The sequence below is a fragment of the Rousettus aegyptiacus genome, unplaced genomic scaffold (genome assembly GCF_014176215.1).
Source record: "Rousettus aegyptiacus isolate mRouAeg1 unplaced genomic scaffold, mRouAeg1.p scaffold_m13_p_4, whole genome shotgun sequence".
Lineage (NCBI taxonomy): Eukaryota > Metazoa > Chordata > Mammalia > Chiroptera > Pteropodidae > Rousettus > Rousettus aegyptiacus.
In genome coordinates this window covers 159,555,854-159,582,443 of record NW_023416307.1, presented here as the reverse complement: position 1 = coordinate 159,582,443, position 26,590 = coordinate 159,555,854, and the positions used below count along the sequence as shown (strand labels likewise).

Genomic DNA, 26,590 nt, shown 5'->3' with positions numbered 1-26,590 from the left:
TATGGCCAGGGTCCTCAGACTGTGGCCGGGGTCCCCGACTGCGGCCGGGGTCCCCGACTGCGGCTCGGCCCTTTCCTTCAAGAAAGCTGCTCCCTCTGCAGCCCACCGTCTGTTTTCTCAAAGCCATGTCAGGAAACTGGACTTGATCATTTGGTTCAGTGTCAGCTTACCAATTAGTATCGTAAACGTTTGTGTGATTTTTTTTCTCACGTTCGCCAGAAAGGACAATTTAAAAATCCCCCCTGGTGTGGTGACAGAACACACTGCACGGAATCTCAGTATGTACTTCTCGATTTCTCTCTTCTTTTGCGTCAGTTGCTTATTTACTGTAAAACTCTAGCTAATTTTTACAGTACAAAATGTCACAAGTGTTGCTTTGTGTGTTCAGTTACAACAATTAATTATTTACGTGATGCAACAGCCCATCGGGCGCCAAAGAAATAATGGTTTTAAAGGCTTGGAGTTGCCGACTATTTCTGAAGCTAAACCGGAAGAGATTAAACCTGGAGAATGATCGATTTCTTGGCGGCGTCTTTCTGTCGTAAACTCAAGGTATTGGGAAAGACGTGCTACAATTTTTCCTCGGCATAGCGTGATGCCAACCCGCACATTTTAAAAACCCGAAGACATTGAAAATAGAATTGCGTCTCAGCTGTTAAACTTCACAGATGTCGATTTTAATTAAAATAACTTTTAAAGGCCCTCGCCCTAGCGGGGACCCAGAGCTGTCTTGTTCAGGGGTTGAGATGGGTGGATGGAGCATCGCTCAAGCTACAGGCACACCGCGTTTACGAAGGCCGCATCGGCAGTTCTGCTGGAGCGAGTGTGCGGACACCCAACAGCCTCTCCGATTACGTTTCTGTTTCTTCTCAGCGTCGCGTGTTTGCGTCCTGAGCGGACCCCTCACCGACAGCTTTACCGACATTGTTTTCTCCTTTCTCAGCGCTTTCTTGACTCGCTTTGTTCTTTGCGCTTCCTCGTGTGGCGTTGAGTTTATTTATTTCATCGTGAGTGTCGGGGAACGGGGCCCTCCTTCTATCCACGGCTGGGCTCGTCCACAGGCACTGAGGCTCTGCCCCGGGCCAGGGGCACAGATGCGCCCGCCTGTCCCAGACGCACCTCCAGCCTGAGCCTGGGCCTGCCGGGCACCTCGCCGGGGCCTCCTCCTGGGGGTCTGCTGAGGGCGCCTTCACTCACCTCCGGGAAACAGCAGGAGGAGGAGGAGCAGCTGCCCTGGGAGAGGCCTTCCTCCATGCGCCCCCCTATACCCCACCCCGACTTTCCTCCTCCATGCGTCCCCCTCCCCCAGACTTTCCTCCTCCATGCCCCCCCCCACACCCCCAGACTCTCCGCGGCCCTGCGCAGCCGCGACTCGCCCTCCATCCTCTGTGTGTCCGAGCTCGGCGCCTTAACATTCCGAACGTGACGCGGGAGCCCAGCCCGGCCCGGCTCAGCCCAGAGTCTCTGCGCGCGAGTCTCCAAACCTGGCCTCCTCCGCCTGATCGAATCTGCGAACGTGGGAAACGCCCGCGTCCGCCGCTCGCGTGACGACTCCCAGGGGTGTCCCCGCCATCCCCTCATTTTCTCCCGCGCTGCGCAGCTCAGCAAACACGTCTGTCGACCTCCGTCCCTCCATCCCGCACGTGTCCCCACCTCTCACGCCCGCGGCCATCGCCCCGGCCCAGGCCCAGCTCCAGCTGCCATCCGTGGGCTGCAGGGGGAGCCCCGGAGCCGCCCGGCCGACAGGCACCTCGGGGTCTCTGCGTTTGTCCAAACATGGAGTGATGCCACCAACAGGTCCCACGCGGGAGACACGTCAGCGAATCCCGGTCATGCTCGACGTGGTTTCGGCTCCTTTCGGCGCCTTCGCCCACCTCCCGCTGCCCCGGGCGATGCCCCCAGCGCCCTGCTCGGCTCTCCAGTTACGAGGCCTTAGCGTGCGCTGTTCCTTCTACCCACGCGCCCTCCGGAACACACACACACACCGTGCACAACAACAACAATAATAATAACAATGTAAATGTAAGAATTTAATATTATTATTATTGTTTTTGCTAAGTTGTTTCTTCTCATTCATGCATGTGTCAGATTCGAATTCAATCAGTTCTTTCCTGGGAAACACCTCCTGGCCTCTCTAACTAGATCATTTCCTCTCTAACTAGATCATTCTCTCTCTCTCTCTCTCTCTCTCTCTCTCTCTCTCTCACACACACACACACACACACGCACATTTAATTTTACACTTATTTCTAGGCTTTACTGTGCTCTGGGCTGACATTTCTGGGAAGGTTTGTGCCATATCCGCTTTTGCTCAGTCTCTGATCCGTGGTGTCTGGCGTATTGTCGGGTGCGCGGTATCTACTCAGTAACTATTTGTGGACTCAAGGGATGGACCCCCTTAGTGCACACGGATGTGGCACGGCTCACGCTCACCTCGTGCGTCTTCAGCCACGCGAGGAGCCGCGTCCTGCTGCTCGCTTCATCTTGGAGCTCCTCGCTTCAGGGAGAATGAGCTTCATTTATTCATCAACCTTCGTGTTAAACGACCTGGCGACCCCTCATAGCTCGACCCCTTCCCTCGGAACGTGCTTGTATCGTCTGGGTAAAATACCGGTGACACTGAAAAGGACGGGCCCCGAAGCGAACCCGGCCGCCCGGTGACGGCTTCCCTTGTCCCCTTCACACACGTCACCTGACTTCCCTGTTCATCCAGTTACGTGCACGGCGGAACGTGAGCCCGCAGAGCAGTCATCGCGGAGCCACTTCTCCTGGGCTCTTCTACCAGAGAACCGATTTAACTTTTCTGACATAATTCCAAATGTGTTTTGGTGTGTGATACAATCGCTCTCATCATTTTGCTCAGTTTCGCCTGTGGTGAACTTAGAATCCTAAGCCCTGTCGTGAAGTGTTTGAATATGGAGTCTTTTATTTTGATCTCTCTGTTTTTGAGGTAAGGAAATGGAGTCTGAAGGAACCAAAGTTATTTGCCTAAAGCTGTGGGAAAAGATCAAAGATAGAACTGAAACACAGCTCTGCCGGCTCCCGGGCTAGGATTTCTAAAAAATATACCAAAGATGACTAACAATCAGAAAGGGTTTAAAAATAAAAAATCTAGATTATTTTTCAACAAATTTTCTAACTGTTTTATACCCACCATCCAAAGCTCTGTTTCACTTTATCCAAGTGGGAATCTGGGTATCAGCAGAAATAAAAAAATTCCAAAGTGATTCTTTTAATCTTACAATTTATGGGACCGCTATATTAATCAAGCAGTAATTCATTAAGCTAACATAGTAGCTATTAAAATGGTGATGATGATGATGATGATGGTGACGATGACGGTGATGACGGTGATGACGGTGATGATGGTGACAATGATAAGACGCGAGAGAGGAGAGTCACTCGATAGTTACATGCCCACGGCTTCGCTAGGGGACCGCGGAGGGAAGCGGGCGAGGCGGGGGCGCGGGAAGCGGCCGGAGCGGAAGGAGGGTCGGCGTGGGGAGGGCAGAGAAAAGGGGGAAAGGCAGCGAGGAGGGGAGCCGAGGTCATGATTCAGCAAGAAAAACGCGCGTGTGTTATGGTAGCCCATCGTGGTCCGGTGGTTTTAGGAAAGCGTTGCACACTCAACTATGAAAAGCGCCCCCTAAATGCAGCCACATGAAGCCAACGTGTTCTTTCTCGGACCGTCGCCCCACGCTGGGGCGCCGAGGGCCGCACGCAGTCGTCTGCGTCCCGGGAAGGCTCCGTCGTCTCTGCAAGGCGCGCCACGTGTCCCTGGGCAGAACACGGAGAGGGGACACACGCGGCCGACGCACAGGCGTTGTGCGGTCCGGCCGGGGCAGAGGGCGCCCGGGGCAGGAGAGTCAGCACGGGTCGCAGAGGGGGGGCCCCGCTTCCTCCGCCCCCGGCCGCTGTGCGCGCCACGCACGGGTCCACTGCAGCCGGCGCCGGCACCGTGGGCCACGAGACCCGTCCGGCAACCCTGCCGTGGCCCCCAGGGCCTGCGAGCGGTGTCCAGACACGCGGGGGCCACGCACGCGCCGGACCAGCGCCCGCCGGGCGCCCAGGAGGCCACGTACGCGCGGGACAGGCGCCCGCCGAGGCTCAGCTCCGGGCCGTGCGCTGCGTTCAGCACCGGCCGCGTCGTTGTGGCGTAGACCGCGTTGAGGCCCCTGCTCTTTGTCGAACGCGCGTTTATGAGTGCCGACCGTGTGCTAAGCGCTGTCGCCGAAAAAGCGGCAAAATTCCTGTCCTTGTGAAGTGTGCAGTCTTGTTTCCGAGAATCATACCGCACAAACGGGTAACCCGTGCTCTGTCAGAACAGAACGAGCCACCGAGAACAGCGGAGGAGGGGCGGGGGGGGGGCGGGCGCGCTGGGCTTTGCCGTGGGGCGCCTGGGGGGGACCGCGGGGGGAGGCGGCAGGCCCCTGATGTGCTATGCAGAGTCCCCGGTTCGGGTGGGGAGCGGCAGTGGCGGCTCCAGGGTGAACTGAGCATGACAGAAGTGGGTGGCAGGTGAGCGACCAGAGTGACCGGGAAGCAGATTTTGTGGCTTTGTGTCCGCCATTGTCCGGGCGTTGTCTACCCCGAAGCCTCCTTTTCTCATTAAAGCCAAACGCTGCTGCAGACGGGAAGCGGGGAAGGAGGAAGGAGGTGAGCCGGGCAGGGCGATCGCGCCGACCCAGGGCCCCAGGGCGCAGGGAATGGGGGCCGCGGGGCCGGCGGCGATGGGGGCGGGGCGGCCCCCGACAGTGCGAAGGCAGAGCCTGCAGGACTTCCTCGGCAGCAGGCTTGGAAGGGGGAGCGAGGGAGAAGTCAAGGTCAACTCAAATCCACGTGGCCGAAGAACTGGACGCAGGGGCTTGCCTTTAAGGAGCGCGGGGTTTGCGTGAACGCGTCGATTCTGAGCTCCCGGGGGTTTTCCGTTGGGCTGCGGTTGGGCGGTCGTCAGCACAGACGTTATTTAATTCATTAGATCAGACTCGGCGAGATCCCAGGGGGACTGGGTGTCATACGAGGAAAGGAAGAGAGCTAAGGGCTGAGCAGCGGGACGGCCGGGTCGTACGAGGTCAGGGGGACGAGATGAAGCCACCGAAGGAGGCTGAGGAAGAGCGGTCGGTGAAGGAGGACGCACGGAAGGTCCCGAGAGGCAGGTAAGGATGTCCATCCGGGCCGGCAGGCGGGGCGCGAGCTCGGGGCCAGCAGCGCGCGGGCGCAGTCCGTCAGATTGTCAATAAAAGGAATAGAAGATGGTTAATCGACTGATTGTCAGACATGCACTATTAATAATTGTTCTGATGAACGTAAACTTTAAAACCAAGATAAATACTACAAAAGAAAGAAAGCTGTTTTGTGAAATAAATAAAAGCAAATCGGGCAGTAAGACGTGGGGCCGGGAATGCGTCTCTCAGGCGGGGATCTCCAGACGGCACGTGTGAGGTTTACAGGCGTTGGCTGCTCACGGTGGAAGGGGAGGGTTTTGGAGGGTGATGGCCAGAGGGGGCGGCCCTGAAGTGGCCCCGTCTGGAAGACGACAGCGACAGTGCGGCTGGGGCACACGCACACACACACACGCGCGTGTGCGCGCGCACACACGTGCACATACATACATGTGCACTCACACACGCACTCACACATACATACAGGTACACACTCACACACACGTGCACATACACACATACACACGCTCACACACACTCACACACGAAAGCGAGCGAGCAGTGCGGCGACTTAGATGCAGGAACGCGCGTGTGTGTTTAGGAGGTTTCCCGAGAAGCACTGACGACGAGAAGCGAACCCCCTTGTATCAGGACGCGTTTGGCTGCAGCTAAGACCGGTCTGTAGATGGGACGTTTTACGAGCATGATCCACCCAACAGCCTAGACGAGCCGGGGAGCAGTGTGCGTGAGGAGCAGCCCTTCTGCGATCCGAGGGGCCCAAGCTCTCCATTCTGTGCAGAGACGCCCCCTCCGTGCGCTCCGGACGCCGCTCCCAGACACCTGCCCCGAGCTTCCGCACCCGCGCTCGCCACGTCTCCCCGCCGCCCGGGGAACAGAACCACCCGTGAGCACCCCGATCCGGACGTCAGAGGCCGCGAGCACAGGCCGGCGCGTGCGTGCCGAGCCCCAGGCAGGTGTGGGAGGAGGAGCGGCCGCGGCCCGAGCTGCCAAAACAAACGGCGCGCGCTCGTCGCAGCCTCTTCTCCGTGCGAGCAGAAATGGACGGCATTTGCTTATGATCTCCAAGCAGGTAGTAAATTATGACCGAAAGTGCAAGGGCTGAAGTGGACATAAATTTGAGGATTGCTGCGTTGAGGAGCTTGGAGCTCGGCATATATTTCAAGAGCCTTTGGAGGCTGCCGATCGCGAGACATGCAGCCGGGCGCCGCGGGTGGGGGGCTCCGGTGGTTTCTGGCCGGCAGCCCGACCGCGGGGCCCCTGGCTCTCGGCCCGAAGGCCGTTTTCCTCCCGGGGAGAGTTTGCAGACGGCCTTCTCTGTTTCTTCAGCTTCAGATCTACTGCTAAGATGGCCAGTTAGTCATATTTCACTGTGATCCGAGAGAGCATTAAAACACTAAACGCCGACCCTCATTTATTTTGATTTCAATTACAGATCGATTAATTCGGCATTACCGGTGAAACTCACCCCGTGGCAGACAGTGTCCTTGGGAAAGGGAGGGACCAGCGAGACAGATCCAGACGCCAGCTCCAGAGTCTCGGACCCGCAGAGGGTTAGACAGACAGTAGGGCACGTAAACGCAGGCGCAGTAAGTAAACGAAACCAAACGGGAGCCGGAGCGGAGGCGGGAAGTGCGGCCTGTTTTGCATGAAGGCGAGTTTGCCCCAGACAAGGTGTGTGGGGATCTGCTCGGTCTGCGGAGTGACCGGTTCTAAAGAGCGCATAGCCGCGGGGTCCACTCTGGACCGTCCTTCGGCGTCTTCCCCACGGTGGTCATTTGCTAGCAGACAGTTGTCTTTAGCACGAGGAAGAGGGGTTTGTGTGGCAGAATCCGGAGCTGTCCTCCTGCTAAGGAATCAGTCAGGCACGTCGCCCGCCGCGAGCTGCCTGGCGCTGTCACCTGAGCCAGTGACACGGGCGTTTTCCCCATCGTTAAATGGATCCTGCTCTGTGTGCGTCTTCCGTCGAGAGGCCGCTCTGTTTACGTTCCGCGGGAAAGGCCTCCGTTTCTTTGAACGGTGGTGGTTAATGACCTTGTCTGCGGCGACCGTGCCGCGGAGGGCCATCGTCTCATCCTTCTGCCCCCTGAGCCCATGCGGAGCCCCACAGAGCAGACTCACACGCTCGCCTCAGGAAGCCGCTCCGGGAAAGTCACAGAGGCGGGACGCTCAGGCGGAGGCAGCCCCAGGCACCTGGGAGGGAGGTGCGCCGGGAACCGTGCTCTCCGCTCGCTCTTCAGGGCCTCGCTCGGCTTTCCGTGTCTTTCTGCTGACATCACAGAGCTGCTGGGGCTAACGCGCCTCTCTCTTCTGCCGTACCCTTGAGAGGGAGAGAGGGAGAGAGGGAGAGAGGGAGAGAGGGAGAGAGGGAGAGAGGAAATTCTGATTCTTTCGCAGCCGTTAAAATGGAAATGCGTTTAGCCGAAACATGCACACGCCCTCTGTGCCAACAGTAAATCACCTTTCGCGATTCTTCACACATCTCCACCCACTTCCACCGTGGGAGGTCGCTCAGCCAGGAGCCTGAGCCTCCTCTTCAGAGTGGTGATTCCTCTTCTAGGGAACAAATTGCAGGTCCTTTGTGTTTTAATCCTCAATTATCCTACTCGATTGTTTTAAGTACTCTGTAAACTCAACCTGGTATGTGTCTTGCCCGGTTAATTATTGAAGCCACGCCGAGAGCACCAGGATTTCATTCATAATCGATGGCGCCCGCTCCAGATTCATTAGTGAAGTCCGAGGCTCTGGGGCCACTCGGAGGCACAGAGCTGGTGGGGGGGGGGAGCTGGCGAGGTCAGCAGATGCTGCCCCTGATCCTCCCTGTCCAGGGCCCTGAGGAACGTAAACGGCCCCTGGGACGGGTCACAGAGCAGCTCGCCAGGCACTGTGTCGGTCGTCCAACGCCTGATGCGAGCCTGTCTGAGCTGACAGTCACAGGAGCGCGGATTCCGGGCGATGGGCGACTGTGCTCGCCCGTCACCCCAGTTCTGAGCGTTGCTCCCATGGCTTTGAGAGCATCTCACAGGACAAAGGTCAGAAGCAGCAGCACAATTCCGCAAAGAAACCACCCAGGGGTGTGAAGTGTGTGAGAGTCAACAATGTTGAACCTGCGACTGCAGCAGAAAAGCCTCCGAAACCATAACAATTACAAGGGATCCGGGGGGCGGGCTCTGAGCAGGAGACACCACCCTCCCCGTGGGCAGAAGCCCCGACCCGCTGGGGCTGGGTCAGGGGTGGGACCGTGGCTTTTGCTGCTCGTGGAGCCCCCTGGGCGAACATGTGGCTTCGCTCAGGCCAGACGGAGCCCAGGGAAGTTGTATTTTCATACGCAAACCGAGAGTTTGCTTTTCACACATCAAACGTGTGTGTCTGGCGAATTTCAGCCTTTGCCCAGATTCCTGGATGCGGGACGGGGGGAGCTAGGAAGAGAAAGCAAAAAGGCATTGACTGCCCACGGTGACAAGCTGCCCACCTGCCCAGGGCAGCGTCCTGTCCATGGCAACACCCCGCCCACAGCGACGCCCCGCCCACGGCGACGCCCCGCCCACGGCGACGCCCCGCCCACGGCGACGCCCTGTCATCACTCGGTGCAGTCTCGCTGCCTGCTTCTCTCTGTGACGTCATAAAGGACACACGGACAAACTTTGAAAGGACATCCGGCTTCGCGATCGACTCCTCACTGGAAATTAGGGCTCGGAATTCCTTTCGCTTTTCTCACCGGTGCCCTTTCTTTAAAAAGCTTCTCGTAGCCCAGATGTTCTCTCGATTTTTCAATGTGTTTACAAAAAGGTCATAATGATTTGGGCCACCCTCCCGCGGGCTGAGGGAAGAAACAAATCGAGTTCATTTCCGCAATGCACGTCGAGAATTTCAAAGGTTTTCTTTTCTTTCAAGAGAAATATAAGCTTCTCAAAAACTCATAAGGGCCAAGGTTGGGCAACTGAAATTGCCTTCTTCTCTGCGGAGGCCGGTGCTATGAGCCGGAGGCGGGGGGCGGGGGGGGGGGGTGGATGATCCTGAAACCCAGGGCTTCATACCAACAATGGCAGCCAGATCTGGAGCATCGAGATCGTGGTTTTCCTGCCCGCGGAGCGTGTGACAGCTCCCTCTCGCGCGCCGCCTCCTGCCGGACAGGACCCGTGGAGAACGCTCCCGGATTCAGCGTTTTGTCTGACCCCTGACTGCGCGGTGACTGATCGGAGCGATTTCTCTCGCATAAACAGAATCCTCCAGATGAGTGTGTTGGAGGCGCTCAGGGTCGTGAATACAGCACGGACATAAAACTGATGCTCGGCTCGCGGTGTTTCGACGCAGTGCGGGTGGGGCTCGGACCCCGCGCATCATTCAAGCGGGCGCCTCCGAGCGTCCGGGACCGGGCGCCGCCGAAGCTCCCTGGACACCCGGCCTCTGTCTTCCCGTGAGAGGCCAGCACGCGGGCGGCGTCTTTGATCACCGGGAGACGGTCAGCAAGGCCTCGCTGTCTCATCTGCAGGGCAGAGGGCCGTCTCCACAGGGAGAGAAGCGGGGTGGGCCTCTCCGAGCACCCCGGGCAGCCCCTCAGATTGATGACGGCCGCGTCTGCCCCCACCCGAGCCGAGGGCTCGGAATCGGAGAGGAGACACTTGCGGCAGATACAAGTCCGTCATCCTCCCGTCTAAACGACACGGTCCTGCAGGCTGATGATTTCACGGCCCGCAGTTTGTCACTTCTCCGCTGCCCGGGAGTGGACGGTGGCTAAGCAGCGATAGATAGACGGATCGTGTTAGGCCTGCCTGTTCACCTCGTTTGAACTAATTTTTGGTTTGTTAATGATGGTTTAATATGCCACCGAAGGGAGAGGCGATTATGATTTTCCAGCAAAAGGGAACCGATCGTCAGATGAGGAGAGGGCGATTTAATTAGGACGGCTTCTAAGGAACCTATAAAGTCCTCCCCACCCCCACACGCCATGGCATAAGTTTGGGGGCGCAGTGGAAACACGGCATAAGGCAAGCAGGCGGTCCACAGCGGAAAAGCCTTCGGGGTTCCACTCGTCACACCGGGTTTTATTGTTCACCTAGATTAAATAACTACGATCCTGTAAATACCTAACATGTTGTTAAGAACGTATTTGTCTGCTTTCGATATGGATGAATACGTTTTTAGAGGCATGGGCCAGATAGTCATTAGCCCTTCACCCAAATGTCATAAGTCGCATCTGGTGAGGTGCCTCCCACCTTTCCCGTTTGATGGTCTGTAAGTGGGTTTGGAAAGAAAGGTTTTAGAGTTTTAGGATATTGGGTTTTTTTTTTTTTTTTTGAGCAGAGACAGGTCTTTAGCATAAATAGGTGTTAATGCAGTCTCGTACGTGTGAGCGGAGTGGTCTTTTCAGGATGTAGGTGTGACATAGGTCCGGCCGCGGAAGGCTGGGGCCCCTTCAGCAGGTGCGACCCTCCGTCCCCTGAGTCCTGCAGCGTAAACATCAGTAGCAGCTCATGGCCTTGGTACAGAGATCACCCTTGGGTGGCGTTTGGTCCACACCCAAGGGTCCTGATTTTTAAATCCTGCTCTTCTGCAAGACACGAAACCGTCTGCCTGATGCCGCACGCTGGGCCTCCCAGACCGTTCATCGCTGGTGATGCAGCCGGCACACAATTATCGGACCAATGAGGCATGGTGGTATTCCTGATATATTAATCTTGCAAACCGAAAGTATAAACAAATGTCACGAGCTGTTCGAACCCAGGGGTGTCTCTGGCAGGACCAGATGCCGAGAGCCCCCGGGTGGGGACCACGTCTGCTCACGGATGTTTTGGACGGGGCCAAACGCCCAGCGAGGTTTTATTCCTTTTGTGTGAGGTGCCCAGTCTCCTCCACTGTTGTCCTTTCTGGGCAGGAACGGGTGTCCTTGCTTCCGTCCATCCTTCCCGTCTTCGTCCCTCCACTCAAGGACTGCTTACCTAGAGGTTTCCAGATCCCGGACGCTGCGCTTGGCCCCGGGGAGGTGTCACGGAGGTGTCACGGAGGTGTCACGGTGCGAAGCCAGGATCGGCCGCTGACCGTGAGGGGCTGAGGTGCTCGTGGGAGGCGGGGAGCAGAGCGGGAGTGCGGGAAGAACCGGGCGCAGACGGAGGAGCGTGGAGCAGGGACGCCGGCCCTGAGCGCGCCGCGGGCCGCCGGAGAGCGGCATCGGGCTGCGCGGCCTCGCGCAGACGACACCGGAAGCTACGCACGTGTCGCTCGCCTCGCACCGAGTCACCAGGAGGTGACACGCGGTCGTGCTTTGGCGAGCTCGAGACGATAAAATACGGAACCAGAAACCCCGGGGGCTCCGAGCGCGGCGGCGAGCGTCGTGCGCTTCGGACTTCGCGACGGCTCCTCACGCCGCGCGGGGGGCGGCGCCGGCAGCCGGGGTTCGCTGGGCGCAGGTGCCGGGGCGCAGCGCGCGGGCGGCCGCCAGCCGCGTGTCCCCTGAGCCCCGCAGCCCCAGGGGAGGGGCGCCGCCAGCCGCGCCTGCCCCCCGGGGTCTCGGGAACGATTCGCCCTGCGCGGGCCATCGGGAGGGTGGGAGACGCTCACAGCCTCCCAGCGAAAATGCGGGCGGCCAGCTTTGGTGCGTGCGGGAGTTCGGCGCGGACACCCTCTCCCGGCGAAGAGCAGGTCCCCTGGGGTTCGAGGCGTCGCCCCCATTCCAAGAGAGAGAGACCACGGCGTGAGTGAGGAGTCTAAGTGTCCGTGGCGCAGGCGGACACGTCCCCTTGAACGCAGAGGCCCCAGAGAAATACAGTCCAGTCTGTTAGACACGACGCACATCAGCAGCGATTACCCCTGGACCAGGGTCAGCTCCATTAAGGTCAGCGGGTGGCAAAGGTCGGAGTCGCTGCGGGCTGTTCCCACGGACGCCCGTGGCTGCTTTGATGGCTGATTTCCTGAGGCTTATTTTTTTGGTCCTTTCTGATGGAATATTTAGCTCTTATTGAAAAGAGATTTATCTGAAAAAACAGCAAACCCTCGTTCACCCCGTGGCATAGATTTTTCTTTACGGGACGCTGAGGCGTTGGGTGAGCCTGGGGAAGCCCGAGGAGGCCTGGGCGACGCTGAGGGTCTGCGCCATTTTCTTCTTCTTGAACTTGACCTGTTCCCACCCAGCGTGAGGAAAGGACATTAATATAACCTGCAAAAGATATTTTGTTGCCTCCGATACTGAGAAGACTGTTAATCTACTTACAGAAGCTCTGAAAGGCAGGAAGTAATTGGAGAATTTCACACTCGACCATTTCAAGCTCTGGTTTGCCTGCTCAGCCTTGTCTGATATTGGGGGCCATTCCAAAGCCAAACATTAGAAGCCCTAAAAGAGAAGCAGCTGGGGCCCTGGACTGGGGTCCCCCTTTCCGCCTCGCTCCGAGAGACACCAGGGTCCTGCAAGGACATCGTCCTCAGTCCAACTTTGCTTGGCTTTTGGCAACATTTATCTTTTTAAATCAAAGTTAGAATATTTTCCCTGAAATGATCTAATTGTCTAATCTCTACACTTTGCTTCTCTTCGCCTCAAAAGTCCTTCCTCCTGTCCTGCATCGTCGTCGGGGTCAAAGTGACGGCTGCCTCTGCCAGGGACGGGTGCCCGTGCCCCCCGCCAGCAGGTGCACGTGGCTCCCCTGGGACAGCGCCCCCCCCCCCCCCCCGCCGGGCAGCCAGCTTTACACTTGGCTTCTGTCATCTGTCATTTTCTAATAAATCAAGTCGGCCTCCAGAGGCACTCGCCTTCCCCCCACCCCCCCAAACACCGAGCCGCCTCCCCCTTCCTTCCATTCATCTTACCGCCAGACTCCGTGGAAAGGCCGACGGCCTCGGCTGAAGTCATAGCTCCCGGCGTGTGAGGAGTCAGCGGGCCGGAGGGCGGACAGACGGAGGTTCTTCCCCGGTTCCATCCCCTGCTGTCGACAATGACCAGTGACCCGAGCTCTCTGGCCCTCAAACGCCACGTCTCTCTCTAGCTCCTAGTGACGCTCGCACGGGCGGGAGAGGCAGACGCAGGTGGCGTAGCCCTTGGCGGAGTCTCCGCAGACGACAACCAGCGTCGGTTTCCTGCAGGGCCCCTCCCAGCCCCTCCCCTAAGGCCGGATTTTAAGTGGTCAAGGCCTGGACAGGGGATAGTGGAGCACCAAGGAGCGAGTGAGCAGCAGCGACGAGTCAGGGCGCATAACGTGTCCGCAGAGCGTGGGGGTCGGGGCCCAGGCCGTGCAGGCGCCCGAAGCCCGGCGTCTCCCCCGGGATCGGGGCCCAGGCCGTGCAGGCGCCCGAAGCCCGGCGTCTCCCCCGGGGTCGGGGCCCCACTGCAAAAACACAAGTATGAGGGTCACAGCGACGAGACAGAGCCGGACCCCGACCCGGCCGGGAAGTGTGGCCCTTTGGGCCGCTGGATGGGCAGTCCTGACAGGCGGCCAGCGGTAACTTTCTCGAGCACGTGCTGCTGCCCACTGCGAAGGACGGGGCCCCCCACCCCCCAAGTCCACCCTGGCCTGCGTCCCGCACGTGCAGGCTCCTCACTGGCCAAGGCGGGTCGTGCGGTCGAGGAGCCTTGGCGGGCCGCCCCTTCCCTCGCGGACGCCCCCGGCACCCCTCGCCGGCCTCCTCCTCTCATTAGAGGTGGCAGAGCACGCACCCCGCGTCACGTGTAAGGCACGACCCCTGGGCACACCACGCGCGGCAGCAATATTGGCTTTCACTGCTCAGCGGCGAGGCACAGAGCCCATGGCCCAGCCCCAGAGCCGCCCGCCCGCCCTGAGGCCCCCGCCCTGACCGTGCGAGACCAGACAGCCCCGGGACTCTAAAGACGGTCGCGGAGGTGACTCTCGACGTGGTAAGGCCTCTGCCCTTCCCACCCTGAAGAGCTGATAATTAATAGACTTCGCACTTCTTTGAAAAACCTAGTAAAAAGTTATGTACTGGACGTCACATTCCTGTTCCTTTTTAAACAATCTTTACCAGGAAATCAGAGCTGAACATCGTGAGCAATTAAAATCACACTCTGCCTGAAAACGTGGTTCGTAAAAACTGTGATTCGGGTCTATAAATATTGTTAAGTAAAACTTTGGGGACTATAACTGAAAAAAGAGGACAGAAGAGAATTAAATTAAAAAAAAACACACGGAAGAAGACAAGCGTGTCTGGACATAAACGGAATGCAGAGCGGGGGGCAGGTGGCTCTGTGGCCTGTCGCGCGTGAGAAATTCTCTTTGTAGCTACGGCTTCTTACGTGGTGAATCTGGACCCGTCATCTTCATAGCTCGAGCCCTTTAATTTGAATCATGTGAGTTCCATGATTTGAATCATGTGCGTTCCCTCGGGGGCGTCACTGGCCCCAGCCCAGCATTGCTTTGCCTCCTGAAACCAGTCGCGGCCGAAGCCTGCGTGTGCAAAGCCCGCCGCACACGCAGGAGGCTCCTCGTGGGCCCCACGGTGAGGCGTCAGGGCAGAAGGCTCGTCACCACGGCGTTTGGACGTTCGGACATCGTGCAGTCCAGACACCGTCAACAAAGAAGGGGGCCTGAGCACGGGAGCCAAAGGCTGCGGCTTGCGTCGACGAATCCACACAATAAACCAATGACATCGACTCGGGCATGTTCATTCCCTCGGCGGAGATCTATATTTCTGCGGGTCGTTCACAAGGCAGTCTGCTAAGAACTGTGAAGGTTAAAAACAAGTGGCTTTCATCCTAAACTCAAGAAGCTAATCATTTCAGAGGAAGCTGAAGCGCGGTCGAAGGTCTCTGGCAGTGGCAGGGTGCCCAGAGCGGGGCCCCTGCCCGAGGGCGGAGCCCCCCGCGGGCCGGGCGAGGAGGTGCGTGAGAGCCCTGGCACCTGCAGCAGAGAGGCACCCCCACACCCCGCACGGGCGCCCGCCGCGCGCGTCCGTCTAGCCCCCCGGGAGGCGTCCGCGCCCACCTCCTCGGCCTCCAGGTTCTGCGACAGCCCCTGTCCTTAGCGCCACCCTGTCTGATCGGCGCAGATGTTTTATGTAAATGAGAATAAAAGCGTAAGTCTTGCTTACATAGTGCGCAAAGCAAACGTCGCCCGAGCAGGGCATCTGGAGACCGTCGTGTCAGGAAGCACGTAGCAGTGATTCGCGGTGGGTCACCGGGGTGGCAGCCCTGTGCCTCCCCCTCGCTGGCCACGGGGGCGGGCAGAACGTGGCCCCCGAGATCTGCTCCTCCGGCGTGAGAACTCTCTCAGGCTGATTATCATGTTTCACTGAAATCTATCGGGACGACGTCGGTTAATAAACTTGTAAAGGTTTCACGTGCGCGACCTGACCATGTGTCACACACACACCGCCCTGGGTGCTCGCCACCCCGAGCCAAGTTCCGTGACCGCGTCTGTGGCCCCTTTGCCCTCCCGACCTCCCCCCCCCCCCCGGCTTCCCCACCAGTCACCACCAGCCTGTCGTCCGTGGCCGCGACTTTTTGTTTGTTTGTTTGTCTTGTTCCTTTGTCGCTTTAGGGTTTATTCCCCACGTGTGGGTGGACAGGCGGATTGTTCTTGGGAAGCGGCAGAGGCAGGAAATGCTCTGAAAGTCGAGTAGCAGTGGCCCCTCTATAAGGGACACTACACTTGTCCGGGGGATGCGCCGCCCCCGAGGGTCCTCCCGCCTCGCAGCGGGGAGCGGGGGCGGGGCGGCCTGGCTTAGGGAACCCCGGTCAGGGGAGAAGGAGAGGCCTCGGCCCCACACAGCCCGTAAGCGGCTCCCTGGGCGCCCGGCACTGTTTGTCTTCAGCTGAAGGTGATATTTGAATAGGCATCTTGGGTCACTTAGGAGAGTTGCTCAGTCTTCCTGGGCAGGTCCCCTGTGTATAGGAGATAGGTACGTTATCGAACGTCTGTTTGTCCGTCTCCTGTTAATCTTCTGTTATTGGTGGAGGGGTCTCAGCCGAGAATCTAGAGAGTAGGAGTAACAATTATTTGTTCCTCCCCTACACTGGACAATTCCCTCATCTGTTAAACAGGGATAAGAGGATTACCAGCTCCCACCCTAGGACCTTTGTGACAGAGACCATGGTGCCTGGAGGGTCACAAACACTGGACCCTCACTAATGTTTGGATCCAGGAGACGCCACCCAGGACCGGAGGCCAAGGTCAAGCTTTGTAGAAGAAGAAAGACTCGAACTAAACTCAGGATGGTCTGTAGGACTCAAGTGCTTATCAAAGAACTTTACGCCCAGTCAGGACACCGCTGGCAAGCAGTAAAGCCTGGGCATCTCCTCACTCGGGACCGCCGAGTTCCCGCCGGTTTTTGGAGGACCTCTGAGATTTGCCTACGTCGCCCAGCACCCATCTTCCTCCTGTCGACGTAAGAAGTGTCCCAACCTGGAGAGAATTTCTATGAGTTCATTTGTGCCAAACCGCCGAGGAGTGCCGGGCGGCGACGCCTCGCGTGTGTGGGAGAGCGACGGGTTGGCAGTTTCTTTGACACGTTTGGGAGGAAGGTGGCGGGAGGTGGCGGAAAGCAAGGCAGGGAGCGGCCACAGGAGGACGATGCTGCCCACGGGAGGTGGACGGACGGGCCGTGTTGACGGCGAAGACCGAACCTGAGGGAATGAGGGGGTCGGGAGGCTGGTGACGATGGCTCTGCGTGATTTCGCGAACGTTTTCATTGATTTCACTTGGCTCGATGTCCAGATTATCCTTGAGAAGGATGATATCATTATTACATTTTTAGTGTCGTTACTATGATTTTCTTTTTCCGTTTCATGGGTAAAGAAACAAGCTCAGAGGACTTAGCGTGCCGGCCGAAGTTTCTCAGCGTGTGCGAGGTGGGGATGGGCAGAGAGCCGGCCGGAGGAGACCGTCTTGCGAACCGAGAGTGTCGCTCGTCTGGGCTGCTGACGGCCACGAGCTGACGCCGCCGCCCGAGGACCGGGTTGCCGTGGGCGTTCTTCGGTCCTTCCTCCAGCCGATCTCCATGTCCAAGCACGGCATGCCGGCCGGCCACGCACTCTTCGCACCGGACTCCCCGAGCCCCCAGTAAGAATGCCGGTGAGCCCCAGTATAACCCCGTGCTCCGACCCTGTCCGTCAGTGGCTTAGTGCACCAAGCACCAGCCGCCCAGTGATTCTGACGAGCGACTTCTCCGCGTAATCGTTTTCCGACCCGCGACTTAATTGCCGAGCTTTGTTATTCTGCTCGCGGGAGGCTGACACCTGACATGTCGGGTCTATAGATTTCCTGGTCTGTTATTGGGCTGTTTTCTTTGGACTGATTCCTCCGGCGTTTGGAATTGGATTTCTCCAAGGACAAGTCTATAGAAGCGGAGGCGCTTATCACCTCATCTCACTTCAGTCTCTTCTCGGAGAACTTGGCTTATTACAGCCTGGAAAACATCTGAGGACTGTCCTCTGGCTCCGAACGTGTCTGAACATGCCTGTGAAAGTCATGCTCTGCAGCCCACACGTCCAGTAGGACCTGCCTCATCGCGAGCAGATGCCCAGATGTCACAGCATTAGAGAAAGACGGCGACCAGGAGGCCCCCGCCCATCTGGCCATGCCTCCCAAACCCTCATAGCCTTACGTGCCAAGAGCGTCAAGGCAGCCCGGCCATCGACCTTGGAGAAGATGTGACTCACTCTCTGTTTGAATTTTGACTCAGGGGGGCATCAGGCAAAGGGCAACCGAGAAGATGGGTTTTGTGGCCGGGGTTATTGGAGACGCGTCTTTGGTTAGAATCTTTGCGTTCCGAACGACAGACGCCTTTCAGAGTCGGTCGTGCTGACACAGGAGCGCGGGCCCGTGTGCTCTCTGTGAACCGTGTTACCGTTTTCTCTGCGGAACTCAGTTGTGTGTGTTTTTTTTCTGTGTCAATGGCAGTCACACTACACCCAGTTTCACACGGAGCCCATTCGAGTCGCCGCTTGGACTTTGGGTTAACTTGCTCCCCTTCAGATGCCCAGGAAGAAGAATCTGGTTGGCTCAGGCGTGGCCACAAACCCACCCCCGAGCCCTTCAACCGCCACCCCACCGAGAGGTCTGGAGCCCACTATAGATTCATGGCTGCCGGGGCAGCTGCGGGGGAGGGAGCAGCTCCCCGAAAACGATGGACATATCTCGTCAGCACGAGCACGGCTCCGACGGGGGCCCGGAGGCTCCTCGTTTCCCCTCTTCTTCTGTGTTCGGCGACGGAAACCCTAATATTTAACTCTGACCCTAGGCTGTGAAACTCCCAAGCCAGCCAAAGCGGGGACAAGCTTTGAGCCACAGCTTGGCTTCTGGAAAGATTGATCTCGGCAGCCCTGCGGGGGGCGGGGACGGCGCCAGGCCCGGCGTCTGCGCTCCGTGTCGGGAGAGGGAACGGCGATGCCCCACAGACACCAGCCTTCCCGAACTGCCCCCGCGGGGGACAGTGAACCGGGCCACGTCAACGGGACCTCACAACACGGCGACCATTTTCAGAGGTGAACGCGTGAGGAGAGAGATCCTTTTTCTACGATAAGATGGGGCAGACGCGGGGAGACATTTCTAAATGCTCAGAGCAAGACGTACTTAGTGCCTCTCGCCTCTGTCCTCAGCTAGAGACGTTTTAACGCCCTCTCTCCGGCGGAGTCGCCGCGGGTGAGACGTGAGACGTCCTGCCGAGCCCTCAACCTTTTTCTAGCAAATACAGGAGGAAGCAAAATAGAGGTCAGAGGAGACAAAAATTCCACTTAGGAAATAGTTAGAAAAATCTGCTCTTTAATGAGCATGCTGTGTAGGTTTCTCTTCTTCTCCTTTTTTTTTTTTTTGAATCCTTTTTCCTTCCTCAAAATAGCATCTAAATAATAAAGCCATCATATCTAGTTAATAGTTGTGCCTTTAGGGGAACTATGACATAAAGCCACTGAGTGGGAAAAGCTATATGACAAGCCTCCCTCGGTTCACAAGGACTCGAGGTTAAGTAATTTCTCCTTCCATTATGGTTTTAAAATATTTGCTTCCAAAGTTGTCAGAGCCACCTGCCATGGTCCTCGTGACCGTAAATACGCTCCCCCGTCAGGGCCCTGGCGGCCGGCTTCCCCAGGGGCGAGCTGCCGGTACCCCCAGGCCCGCTGTTCTCCCGGCTGGATTTATCTGTTGGTGGATCTGCGCACTTGAGCAGACGAGGTGATTCATCTGCTCATCGTCACCTATCTGAAGCGACATCCAGATGCGTGCGCTCTCACAGAATGAGGGAGGCACGCTCGTCTGGTCTGAGGCAGCAGTCGCGGGCTTTATCTTGTGAGTCATCTGAAGATAGGGGTGTGGTGGTTGTCAGACACACACACTCATTCCTGTGATGCCGCGGAGGGCTGACGACACACGGGGGTGGCTCTCCCAGCACGTTCCGCGTCAGAGCTCGGACAGCGACCGCGGCAGGCGAGCGCCGGGTTCTCCGTTAGTCGTAGAAGAAACTGTTTCTCTGAGGCGAGTAACTGGGAATGTATCATTGAGAAAATAGAACATAATATGTGATAAATGTTTGTGAGTAAGCAGATGCATATTGATGGATGGATGGGTGGATGCAAGGGTGTATGGTGGCTGGGTGGGTGCATGGCTGCGTGGGCAGGTGGATGAATGTGTAGGTGGGTGGATGGGCGGATGGGCGGATGGGTGGATGGGTGGATGGGTGGGTGCATGCATGGGTAGATGTGTGAATGTATGGATGCACAGACGGATGGATACGTGGCTGGACACATGGATGGATGGACGCATGGATGAACATGCGGACGGATGAATACATGGATAGACGGATGCAAGGATGTGTGGGTAGATGCGTGGAGAGGTGGGTGCCTGGATGGATGGGCAGGTGGATAAGGGGGCCACTTCCTTGCAGAATTTTTTGAATAGTGCCACATGCTAAGTTTTTGCCAATGCACGATTTCTCAGCAACCTCCAGTCCAGCCCCTGCCTCCCTGCCTGACGGCTCCTTGCAACCTCCCCTTCTCGTCCATCGAGTCTGGCTGCCCTGGGCTTCCTTCCCGCGGCCACCGCGCAGGCCGTCCCCCTCGGCCGACAGACCCTTCTTCGTAATCGTCACTCGCCTGGTCAGCGTCTTGCACCCAGATGTCGTCTCCCGTGCTGGGTCGTTGGAAATGGTTCTGACTTCCCATTTTGGAGCGGCACCTGGCTGTTCTCCGTTGTGGCTGTTTCGGTTCTCCTTAGCATTTATTATTCCTTTGCATTTACGTGATGGTTTAATCCTGTGTGCCCTTATTTACCTTCTCCTCCACAAAATCTAAGCTTCATGAGTATTTCCTAGCTTCTTTACGACTATATCCTCTGCGCAAGTATCTGATTAACTTTGGACCGACTGCCCGACCCAGTCAGCCATGCCACATTGCACAAAGACCGTGTCCGGTAGCCACCCTTTGCCCTGTCATGATTTAGAACTGTGGCAATTTTTTCCAAACTAAAAGAGGTTGATGTCATTTAGTGCAGTGGTCTTTACAGGGACAGCATGGGTTACTAGGTAGAATTTCAGAATTGGGTGGGATGTGTTGGTTATTATTATAACCGGGAAGGCTGATGGACTTGGTGGCCAGCGTTGCTACAAATGACAGTGTGTGGACAAGTCTCACAAGGAAGAGGGCTTTTCCTATCTCACTCAACATTCAAAAATCTGTCTATAATCATTGGAACCTTGTGTATAATTCTGCTTTACTTTTTAAGCACAAAATATTTGCATTGAAACCTGCCAACTAGACTCTAGCCTCAAGAGCTAAATCTGGGACACAAGCTGTGGCCTATTACACGCACCCCTCTTTTCTGAAAATTTGCCACGGTTCCGTTGTGAAGGCTGGCTTTGACGAGATGCAAAGGACCCATGAAAGATGCCCGCGATGTGAGCCCCTTTTACAAATGGTCACCTTCCTCAGCTGCACACCTTTTCCTGAATTTCTGGAAGTGTATCAAATAAAAAAAATCTAGACTTGGGCAAAGACAGATTTTTTTTATTATTATTATTCAAAAAGACTATTGCAGGAGAGAGGACACTTGGGCATGCGACCTTGCTCTCCTCTTACGGGGAGCAGTGGACAGAGCTAGAAGGAGCTGGGCTCGGGGAGCAGGATGAGCGGGCAGTGGACAGAACCGCTGGTCCGGAAGGGCTTCTCCAGGTCAGACGCTTTGGGGGAGGTGGCTTTAGGGAGGGGCCGTTCCCCTGTCCAGCGTTTGCCGTTTGCTTAAGTTCAAGGACAAGTCAAGGTCCAGGAGCAGCTGGGGATGGGGGACCAGGCAGGAGGAGCTGGACCAACGTTTGGTCCAGTCAAGTCGGAAGGCGTTTTGTCCAGATTGGCTGAATTATATGAACTCAATAGATCAAGTCAATGTTCTTTCCTCGAAATTTCACTAAAGCTCGTTTGCCGTTTGGGGAAATAACATCGCTAATAGTCAGGCCAGTTTGTGCTGCATGAACAACCAATATAGCTACTTGTATCAGCCTACGTTTGTGGTTATGAAATTTATGGTAAGTTTTGAGGAATTGGTGAAAACAGGTGACTATCCTATTTTATCTTCCTTTGTAGTCATACTAACAATTACACATGAGAAACATTATTTCATCAAGTGATTTCTTTCATCTCTCCAATATGTCAATTTCTAGAATTATATAACATTTCCATTTTCCTAGATTATGTGTAGAGACAGACAATGTCTGTGAATTTAATTTCAGGATAATAAAGGAGGCATTATGAAATCTTTATCCTCTAAAGGGCTAAAGGTCCTTTAGGATTGCTAACCACTATTTTACTAACAGATTACTATTTATAGATAATGACTCTGAAACTAATAAAAGCTAAGAAATTCGCCCAAAGCTGGAGAATGTTGATACAATTACACACATGTATACTCTGAAATTGTTAAACATTTTTGGTATAACAAACACAGAGCTAGGAACACAGATGCATTAAACAGTCTCTATTCTGGCTAATAGAAAAAAAAATATTCACACATAAATAATAGAGCCCAAATAAAAAGCGATTGCGTTAGCAAACAAAAATTTCTGGAAAACGTCATTTCTGACAAGTACACTAATCAAAACTCTGCTTCCTTTGCTGGGAGACGCTCATTATATTTGGGATACGTGGGAAAGTGAAAAGAAATTCTCCGGAGATCTGTTTTTTGATCAGTAAAGTGGGAATAATAGTATGTACCTAATAGACGGTGAGACTTCAGTGTGGCAAGCGACATAACCCATCCTCCCCAAACACCGTTCTTCGGAATCGCCCGAGGATGTTATCACGCCGCTGACCCTGACCCAGTAGGCCTGGCGGGGCTGGGGGTCGGCGTTCCTAGCAAAACCCCGAGTGAGCGCTAATGATACGGGTTGAGATCGTTTTGAGAGACGAGGGTGTGAGGCCCGTGGCGCGCGGAGACGAGCCGTTGGGTTCGGCCTCTCCCCTCGCCCCTCCTTCCCTCTTGCCCTAGATCTTTTTGAAACTGTAGGAGACACTGTTTTTGAGTGTTTTTTGTTTTAATTGGGGATTCGATCGCTTTCTGCGTCTTCCGGTCACGGCCGCTTCACTTTCCCCGAGTCTTCGGCAGGAGGAAGCGGCGAGGTGCCGACCCCGAGGAACCCCAAGCATCGGCGCGCCGCGGCGAGCCGGTTTCGAACGCGCCGCTCGCGCCTCCCGCGCTGGGGACCCCTGTGCCCGCGGCCCCTCTGCGCGGTGCGGAGCCGGAGGCGGGCGGGGGGGGGCGCGTTTACTGGGGAGTCTGCATCCCCCGGCCGAAAACGGCCTCCCGGTCCCGACGCGCCGACGCGCCGGGGAAGCAGCTTCGCGCTCCCCCGCCGTGCGCTCGCAGAGCGCTGTCGTTGTTGATTTTTTAATGACAAGAAACGATGGAAGTAGGCACAAAGCAGTTCTATTAGCCCCGAAATCCAACAGATGCTGCTTCAACTGCTCTTACAAGAAGGATAAACAATTTTTTTAAAGAAACCCAATTCTAAGGCATCTCGTATTTTCCAGTTTCACCAACAGATGGCGCTCGTGGTTTCTGCAATGGTTTGGGTGGTTTTCCATAGGGCACCGAGGAAAATCTTCCAGCGCTGCAGTTCGGGAGAGAAAAGCCCAACCTAAAGACGCTGTTATCTCTGAAATGTTACCATATTGAAATGATCGTTTCATAGAGTCGTATCGTTTTTTATCGATGTTTTCCTACAACTTGCAAAGTGCACTCAGACATTCTCGTGGCAAAGGATGGAGCCTCTCAGCGCTTCACCAACCCAGGACGGGGCAGTGATGTTAAAAAAGAAAGCGTCTCAGGAACGTTCCCGAAAGGGACATATAGATATGCATTTCCTACTGTAACACCTGGGTGTCTGTGTTTTTTTTTTTTTTTGGTTGTTGTTGTTTTGTTTTGTTTTGTTTTAGGCAAGGCAGCCCTTGGTTGACCTCATAGATTGCAAGGACCTTGTCAGTTTACAATCCCCCTTTTTTTTTTTAATCTTTTACTCCTACAGCACCTGGTCTTCTTGGGTGGTCTTCCAGCCCAGTACGAACCAGGCCCAACTCTGCTTAGCTTCTGAGATCGGACGGGATCGGGCTGGTTCAGGGTGGCGTGGCCGGAGACCGTTCCTTCGCCCGTCCAACGAGGCGGCCTGGCTGCGTTCCCAGGCCTCGGTCCTCGCGTGATTCGAGGCACTGAACGGAGCAGGGAGAAAGCGCGGCGAGCCGGGGCGCTGTCTAAGGAACGACGGCAACACGTGGTCCACAGGACTAGTTACGGAGTCCCCGGGCCTCGTGCCTCTGGGTGACGTGGACACTCCCAAGGGTCCCCGCCCTGGGGACGCGGTCTGTACCCTGTAGATAACGTGACCCGAAGGGTCCTTCTCTTTGACCGAGACGCGCTCTCGATACTGTCCTGGGACTGGGGACCCTCGTCCTGGGCCTCGAAGCCTGCGCGTCGTGGCGCACCTCCCGCCGCCCTTTCCGCTGCGCTATGGTCACACACACCGCGTCTTATCACAGCTGCAAATTGGCGACTAACCGGAGGCTCTGTGGAATCCTATCCCCCCAGGAACTCCGTGTGGGACGAGGACATCAATCGGCCTGTGGAGTTACACTTACAGAAGGCGGCGGGCAAGTGGTAGCGCTGGCTGTGATGTGGCTTAAAAGCAAGACACCGGGGGTCGAAAAAGACCTGCGAGCACCAGCGGGACGTGCCAGAGGAACGTTCTGGAGGATCCCACAGGCAGCCGCCTGTCGCGAGAAGGCAGCCCCTTGTCACTTGACAGTTAGGGATTTTACGGACGTGATTTTCTTTTTGATTCATCTCTGGGTGATGTATGTTATTTGTAAAAATATATGTGTAATGCATGATTACAAACACCCAAGTGCAAAGCAAAAATTACATAGACCATTATCATTGTTGAAGAAACAAAAGAATACTAAGTAATGCTAGTCATTATTTCATTCTTTCCACAATGAGAAAAAGGGAGTGATTAATGAGAAGCCTAACTATTTGCATAAAATATTTTTTGAAATTGCTTGTCACGACCAGCCAATGAAAAAAAAATTATTTTATTGTTTTATTTTAAATAAAATTTTCTGTAGTTTTCTTTTTTAGCAGCAATTTAAACTTGTTGCTAACCTTTCATCAGCACATCTAATAATAAGATGAACTCATACCATTTGGTTTTCAGCATCCTTCAGGAATAGTATCTACATCATCTACCTTCAGAGAGAAAAAAAATGATCTCTGAGGTTTTTTAAAATTCATTTTGAAATGCAGTGTTTATTTTAAATGATTCCATGCTTTGGAGCAGAATTACCTTTAATAATTTATGTGGATAAATATAGCATAATATTTTTACAAATAAACTATATATTTTTTGAAATTGCTTGTCACCAACCAAAATATGTGGATTGAAAGGACAATACAAGATGCTTAATCGTATCATGGCAGAAAAATGAATTTTGTTAATTGTATACATCCTGGTTCTACTCTTGTTTTAAAATCTTGAATTGGTTCATTGAGTATTATTTGTTACAAGAAAAAGAATTCATATATACATTCATTTTGTATTCATTATATTCAAATATATATACATGCTTTAGGTATATAGAAATTATGACATGTTAATAAAATAAATGCCACTGTACTTGACAAAACTATATATTAAAGTCAGGTAAAATTGAAAATATTTATTGGTAAAGACTAATATATCTAGTACTTTAAATAATTGTCTTTGATTTTTTTAATCAAAAAATTATATTTTCTTTTATTTAAAAGTAAAGTCTCATGCCCTCACACACACACATTCTCTATGTGTAATATAGAGGGCAAACCTTTTTATATATTGTTTGGCAGTTAGTATACAGAATTTTTTCAAATCTCAAAAGATGCCCTGTCTTCAATATTATTTTTAAAAATTTTTCATGAGTACTCTTCATTCCCTGGATTTTAATTGTTTTGTGTATTTTTAATTTTTGTGCCATATATGATAACTTCTTAAATATCTTGCTAGTTGTGATTTTTGCCTTTAAAGCAAGCACAGTTTATACATTTTTTCTGGCCTTCATTGCAAAATAATTTGAGAAAAGAGCAAGATTAATGGTGTTTTTCCACAAACAATCAGGAATACATATAATATTTTCCAAGGCTTTGGTGAAAAAACTTTCCTCATTACTCTCCATTTGAAATTTTAATTACCTGCATCTGTTTGGAAGTTCGTAGTTTAAAAGTGCTCTACTTAACTACAGTAAAACCGCATGTTTTTGAGGAAATGCTGAAGATCTTTAACATATTCTGGAAGAGCCCAGTCTGGTGAGTAGCATCACTTCCGTTTTATCATTGAGAAGATACACGGCGTGGGCGTGACCTGCTCAGGTCCCCGCAAGGAGCGGCAAGCGAAGGACTCGCCCGGCTTGGAACTCCTGGAACCCGTCCGAGCCACCCTGTCAGGGTTAGGACGATGTCGCCACGTTCCTGGCTGTGCCCTCGGCGCGCTCCGAGGCCCGGTTTCTTTATTCGTAATGTAGTAATGATAACAAGGCCTACCAAATTAGCTTGAAGCTAGCCCGGGTCTGACGGGCGCCACCGGGCGAGGTTTGGAGGACACTGTGCTCCCCACAGGCCTCCACGTGCTCGGTGACCCCTGAACCGGAGTTTGGCTCTCCCGTCTTGTGGGCAGCTGCCTGGAGGTGTAATTTATGGAAAACAGAGGCCCTGGGCTCATGACTGAGAGAGACGTGTGTGCCTGGGCCACCAGCACCAAGCCACGGAAGCTTCCAGTTTCCCAGAGCGCCCTGGGGGCCCCAGCGTGGTTGGTGGGCTCCCCCAGCCCGCCCCCCACCCCAACGACACTGTCCACTTTCCACCACCGTGGGCGCCTCGTGCCTCTTCAGCGTTCAGCCCCCGGGGAGCGTGTGGTGTAGACTCGTCTGTGCGCGCTCGGGTCACTGCGTGGGCTGAACCGGGTCCCCT

General features: G+C 54.9%; 1 pseudogene; it reads right to left on the bottom strand.

Annotated features, from left to right (window-relative positions):
• Positions 1-23,615: 23,615 nt before the first annotated feature.
• Positions 23,616-23,734, bottom strand: LOC118602026 (annotated as a pseudogene).
• Positions 23,735-26,590: the final 2,856 nt, after the last annotated feature.